A 6,604-nucleotide genomic window follows, 5' to 3' on the forward strand; every position below is an offset into this window, starting at 1 on the left:
ACAACGGGTTGCCTGATGACGTAAATCAAAGGAATGTTACAGCGGTGTTCACGGAGCGTACTTCGTGAAATTTTAACCTTTTACAGTGACACTGATTTTTTTCTGCAGATTGCTTATGCGGAATAAATCGTTTCACCAAGAGAGCAGTAGTAAGAGTATATTTAGACTCGGGCTTCAATTAAACTATAAATCCCAAAGCTTGTCTTTTAATGATAACATTAAGACTAAGATCTGGAGTTTGGGGAGTGTAGTGTAAGATCGAATCTCGCCATTAATGGTTAAAATTGTTTTGATTTTTAAAAAAATAACTTTCACACACACGCACACACACACACACACACACACACACACACACACGAGCGCGTGCGGTCTCGACAGCGAGGACCATCTATTGCTGTGTTGCAACGGTAAACCAGTTTACGTGTACGTAGATCCTGAGGCTAGATGCCCTGTTACCGTGTACGTAGGCACTCCCAAAAAAAAAAAAAAAAAAGAAAGAGACACACACACACACACTCACACACATACACACACACACACGCACAAACATACACACACACATACACACACAGTCTCGCATCCGCTACGAACTAATTTTGCGCACCAATTTTTACTGCACTAATGCACCAAATTGCATACCTATCTAGGGACACTAAAAAACCTGGGGCGGCACCTTGATAACAGAAACGAAACCCACACGATTTCGCGAGGAATGAATCATGAAAAAGATTAGGATATAATTTCAACACAACTTTTGAAATTCATCAAGGATTGTCCAGTACCGAATGTTTTTTGATAGAAAACAAATGCATCTTCAAATCTAAACTGCTTTTGACGGTAAGCGGTAAGTTTTTTATTTATTTTTCTGTCCAAACGAATGATTTGTCCTGGTATAGAAGCTAAGTATTGGTAACACCGGCGCACCTCTCTAGACGTTACTTAGAGTTAGAGTAGTCTGTAGACTAAACTTACTTAGTCTTTAATTACTTACTTAACAGCGCTGACCAGATCTTAAATCTCAGGAATCTTCTTTCTTATTCTTAGTAAGTAACAATATCAAGTTTTGTCATGAGTGCTCAAACAACTAAGATATCTTATTCTTATAGAGAAGAGAATGAATGTTATTTTTAAAATATAATACAGAGGATATGTGAGTGAATGTGGTGTTTTTGAGGCTATGTGGTCTATTGGGATGACACTCGTTTTCGGATCAGACAGTCCTGGGTTCGAGCTTCTCTCGAGACATAGTTGAGTCCTTGAAAAAGGCTCTTTAGTCACATTCTCTCACCATACTCAGGTGTAAAATGAGTACCTTACCGTTAACAGCGTCGACGCTGTCGGAAAAATTGTAATATTGCCTAACAGGCGTCATATTCTGTTCTACATCTTACTGGTTGCTGTTGGTCAGGGACCCCTTATACAGCACTTTGAGTATGGTTAGTGGATAGCTCGTTATATAAAAGCTCAAGTGTTTTTTTTGTTTTTTAAACACACAACAAGCCCACAAAAATATTGTCTTAAATGCGCACAAAAACCTCATAGATATACAGGTCTCTTTGTGTAAAAGCTTTCTTCGGGAATCTATTTTTCTTTTCTTTTTTTTTCCCCCTCAATTATTGTGGATTATTTGCTTGGCTTTTGAGGAGGCGTTTTGGTTTGTAAGGAAGTCTGGGTTTGAAGTAATGGTCTAGTTTGTTTTTATTTTATTTTTCTCTTTGAGCAACTTGATCTTTACATTTCTGTAAGAAGCAAATTCTCTTTGACGGGTATAAGCAGTATCGAATAATGAATAATGGTCACACGGTGTTGAATTTTTCTCTAAAACTAAAACTAACGGCATTTCAAATTCATTTCCTTTACCAGAGTTGTGGACGAAACTGGCGTGCTGGTCCGTTTTGGGATGACTATCAAGTGTACCTCAGGGACAACAGGATCACCGGCAGTGAATACGTGCCTAGGGTTAGTGCCACTACTATTACTATTACCTACATCTTACACTTTGATAGTTCTGATAATCCTAAGAGTCACTTAGTAGCTCAGGAGTAAAAAGAGAAATACAGTAGAACTCGGAAATAGCGAGTTCGACGGGTCCACTCCTGATTACTCGCTATTTCCGAGTTCTCGCTATTCCCAAGTTGCCAGGAAAGGTCACTCGGCCGTACAAAAATATGGAAAGACAATGTGTGTCTGTGTGTGTGTTTGTGCATGTGTGCAGCGCGTGCGTGCAAATGACTGTGTGTGGATAAAGTGGGGTGAGAGCGGGGTTGAACACGGCCTTCGTTAACTACGTAATGATGGCCAAAGGTTGAAGTTGATCCACCCCTTCCATTTCCATCAAGATTTCGTGTATGTGTGTGTGCGAGTGTTTGTATGCACTAGGCATGTTTGATGAGGTAAGCAAGCGCATCATTTAATCACTGACCCACTGAAATGATGGTTCCACGCTCCCCTCTCTCGCTGATCGTTAACGAATGCGACTCGCTGACCGATGCTGCGAAGTGAGGCATGTTGACATGTTGGCTGCCAGTGCTTACCTCGCGCATCGCGTGGCACCACATTGGGTGAATAATTGACCCCCACACGCACACAAACACACACACCCAACCCCCACCCAAATTTGTTTCGCCTACTATGTACTCTAGACTAGGCTACTACTACTATGTAATATTACTCGTAACGAAAAATAAGAAAAGAAAAGAAGCTAGGCTAAAAATATTTAAATCGCCCTTGTCTGGTGTTTTGCTTTACTTCGTTCGAAGTCCTAGGCAGGAAATGCTCGTTATTTCCGAGTTGACCTCTTTTTCATACTCGCTACTTGCATGCTAATTTCATAGACTCAAATAAGAGAAAAAAACGGGGATTTAGATTTTACTCGCTATTTCCGAGTTCTCGCTATTTCTGAGTACGTTACTTTCATGTTCTACTGTAATACTAACAACAACAACAACATTAATAATAATTATAGTAATATTAATGATAATAATAACAATAATATTTTTTTCGTTTACCATTATAATTATTATTATTATTATTATTACAACAATTTCTCTTCTTCTTCTTCTCCTTCTTCTTCTTCATTATTATTATTATTATCACCATTTTCAATATTTTAAAATTTTAGGTCTTTAGCAATTGTCTTCCTCAAATTGTCCTAAATTTTCAAGCTATTTCCATTTTCTGTTGAATGACAGACAAAGACCAACCAATGGCCTAAAATATTTCTGTGTATCAGCAATGATGTTATACTCATTACTATCCGTAATTCTTTATTTCTTCTTCTTCTTCTTCTTCGTTCCTCTGATGGACATCTATGGCTGCAGTCCGATATCTGCTATGAAGTCTGTGGTCCGCTTTAGGTCCTCAGCCTCACCATAGAGCTTTGTGTTGAGTGTTGTAGGGGTGACCCAGTGGTTCGAACGTTGCACGTTGTATAATGGGCAATCCATAAGCACATGTAAAGTGGTTTCATGGTCGGTTCCACATGGGCAATAAGGGGTTGTTCCAATACTTAGCTTTGTAAACATATGTCCTCTTAGTCTATTGTGTCCTGTTTGGAGGCGGAATAGGGTGACTTGGCTACTTCGCTGAATGACATGGATTGGATCCTGCTTGTTGTGTTCCAGGTGTGTCTCATTCCTTTCTTTGTCTATTTTTAGCTTTATTATTTTCTTTTGCTGATGGTAAGAAGGAGCCCAAAAGGAACAACCGAAGAATTCTTTATTTCATTTATCCTCTCTTCCCCCTTTTCCCCATTTACTTTTATGCATACAATCTTCAACAAGACAAATTCTTTTCTCTTTTCTTCAAAATCAATGTTGTAGTCACACTAAATATCTAAATATATAATGTAACATTTAAGATCATTTTGCACGCACTGTGCTCAGGATAAATCTCTTTATTCTGTTCATAATCTTTTTTTTTTAGATCAAACGACTTAAGAATGAAGTGATGATCATTTGCTTCCTCCCCTACTATACTTCAATAAATACATTTCAGTATGGTTTCCTCGAATTCCTCGAATTCCCTTGGTGAAATTAGTTCGAGGAAACTGTGTTCAATGCAAAAATTTGTTCTAGGAAAGAATGGAATGATAACAAAGAATAATAAAGAAAAAAATTGGTATATTCGAATGAGTTCAAGGAAAGAATGGAATGATAACAAAGAATAATAAAGAAAAATTGGTATATTCGAATGAGTTCAAGGAAAGAATGGAATGATAACAAAGAATAATAAAGAAAAAATTTGGTATATTCGAATGAGTTCAAGGAAACCGTGCTGGAGTGTAGTTCTCATGAGGATTGGTCACAATCCCTGCTTTACTATGCTCTAAGCATTTCAAAAGTCATGCACTGTTTGTAATTGTAAGCAATTTTTGGGTCTTTGAAGAACTAATAGTAATAGTTTAAAGCTACCTTTTGACTCCTCATTGTCTTCGGTATGGAATTTCTATCTTACAAACACTGATGATGTCAGTTCCACCAGGCATGTGCAGTGAATTTTTTCCCTTGACCAGCAAATTATCCACACAAAAAAAAAAAAAAAAATTTTGGCTTGTATAATGTTCACAATCCGAATTCCACAGCAGAGAAAATACAAGGAAAAAAAGCATCTAAAAAAATCAGCCTACCTCAACTGGGGATCAAACCTGAGACTTCCTGGTTACCAAATTATTCATATATGACATTATAGTATAGGGCACGACCCAGATTGAAGTCCTGGTTCAGGTATCAGATAAATTATTTTTAGCTTGAACTACAAGATATTCTTATTCCTTACACGTGTAATCTCTTGCTCACTTTTCAGCACTGCTCTGTAGTCTTATTTTAGATTGTCTGCAGTCTTGTTTTAGATTGGACCCTAAAGAAAAACTTTCTCATGGTATGAATCAATGGGATTTCTTATTTAATTCGAGTAAATTTTATAATTTATTTTGAAGTATTTTTTTCCCTACAATTTTTCAGGGTCTGGAATCCATTCCCGATGCAAAGGAAAACTAAATGCTACGGTTGCTGACAAAAGACTTGGGGAGTGATTGGATGTTGTTTGGAGAAATGTGACAGGGATGTCATGAGTTGTGTATGTGTGTGTGTGAGTGTGTAGTTGGAGTATACTTTGATGTGTGAATCTCTGAGTGAAAACAAGAAAAGAAAGAAAGTAAATAGACAATATTAAGTTTGTGAATAAAATTAAATTATGGAATCCACTAGTTATCATGGTAGTTAAGTTTATTCAGTATGTTAAAAAATGAACTAATAAAACGCTGAGCTTTTATATATTGTAATATCCACTAAACATGCTCGAAGCGCTTTACAAATGGTCCCTGGTCTGCAGCACTGTGTAAAATGTAGGACGAAACATGTCACCTGTACTGTTAGGCGATATTACAAATTTTTTTCCCAAGAAAACACAGTTAACGGCCAGGTATTCATTTTATACCTGAATAATGTGAGGGAATGTGAGTAAACAACCTTTTCCAAGGACTCAACTATGCAGGGCTCGAATCTAGGGCCTTCCGATCTGAAGGCGAGTGTCATGACACAAGAACACATAGCCACTCTTGGACCTTTTTAATAATTTTTATTTCTTGTCTTGTTTATTAAGAAAGGTATTTTTCCTTTGTTCAAAATCGTGGGCATAGAACGTAAATGGTGAGGATTTGTGTAGGAGCCATGGGTGAAAGTTACTCAATGATATTAATCCTGCAAAGGCAGGTGCTCAGAAAAAAAAATCCTGCAACTACCAATAAGAGGAAAAAACAGAAGTGCGGTTAATTATATAAACTACTATAAACTAAATTTAAATGGCGACAGTTGCCGGATTTTTTCATTTTCGAATTCCGGCCAGACAAAAAAATAAAACGGCGAGACCTCTTTTTCAAAACTAAAAATCCAGCCATGCCGGATTTTTCCGGCGAACTTTCACCCATGGTAGGAGCTGAGCAAGTTTTGTTAGTGTTTGAGATCATTGGTTTCAGTGGGTCACAAAAGTTCATTTAGTAGTAGAGCACTCACTTCATAAGCAAAGGGAATAGGATTTCGGATTAGGATCAATCATTGTTGAAGTCTAGGATTGTTTTCTTCTGACCACTCTACCCACCTAACTACTAGTGATCCGGGAGCTGGGTTGGTTTGATCTTGATCTGGGGTTAAGTACTTTGCAATGGACTAGCATCCTCTCCAATAGGTAGCAAGTAATTATTATGCTAGTGTCCATTTAACACTACAGAAATCGGGATAAACTCCGCCTTCACGAGCCCTGTACAACTCACTGCTTTTAAATTTGAGTTAAGACTGGGTTTTACAACAGAAACATTTATTACTATGAGATATTGGGTTCATGGAAAGAACTCAACAAATGTCCTGTGTGTCTTGAAATACCGGAACCACCATCATACAATCATACGACAGAAAGCAACCTGGAAGAGGAGGGGGGGGGGATGGAAGAAGTCACAGTCACAGCAAGAGTGAACTTTCCACCCACCATGGGAGGTCAAAAGTCTCCACCCAAGAAAGTGGTGTAGTGAGTAGTGATACAGTGTCAGATATTGCAAAGAGAAAATACTATAGGAGTATGAGAAAGAATAAAATCTACCTTTCTTCGCTGG

At 37.8% G+C, this 6,604-nt stretch overlaps 1 long non-coding RNA gene across 1 annotated transcript; it reads left to right on the forward strand.

Moving 5' to 3' along the window:
* The first annotated feature begins 1,770 nt into the window (after positions 1-1,770).
* Positions 1,771-5,206, forward strand: LOC144980837 (uncharacterized). The gene is made up of 2 exons (XR_013646974.1): positions 1,771-1,959; positions 4,962-5,206. It is a non-coding gene; the product is annotated as an uncharacterized LOC144980837 (long non-coding RNA).
* The last annotated feature ends 1,398 nt before the right edge of the window (positions 5,207-6,604 follow it).

The sequence above is a fragment of the Berghia stephanieae genome, chromosome 10 (assembly GCF_034508935.2).
Source record: "Berghia stephanieae isolate SIO BIC M18660-M18661 chromosome 10, UCSD_Bste_1.3, whole genome shotgun sequence".
In the NCBI taxonomy this organism is placed as follows: Eukaryota; Metazoa; Mollusca; class Gastropoda; order Nudibranchia; family Aeolidiidae; genus Berghia; species Berghia stephanieae.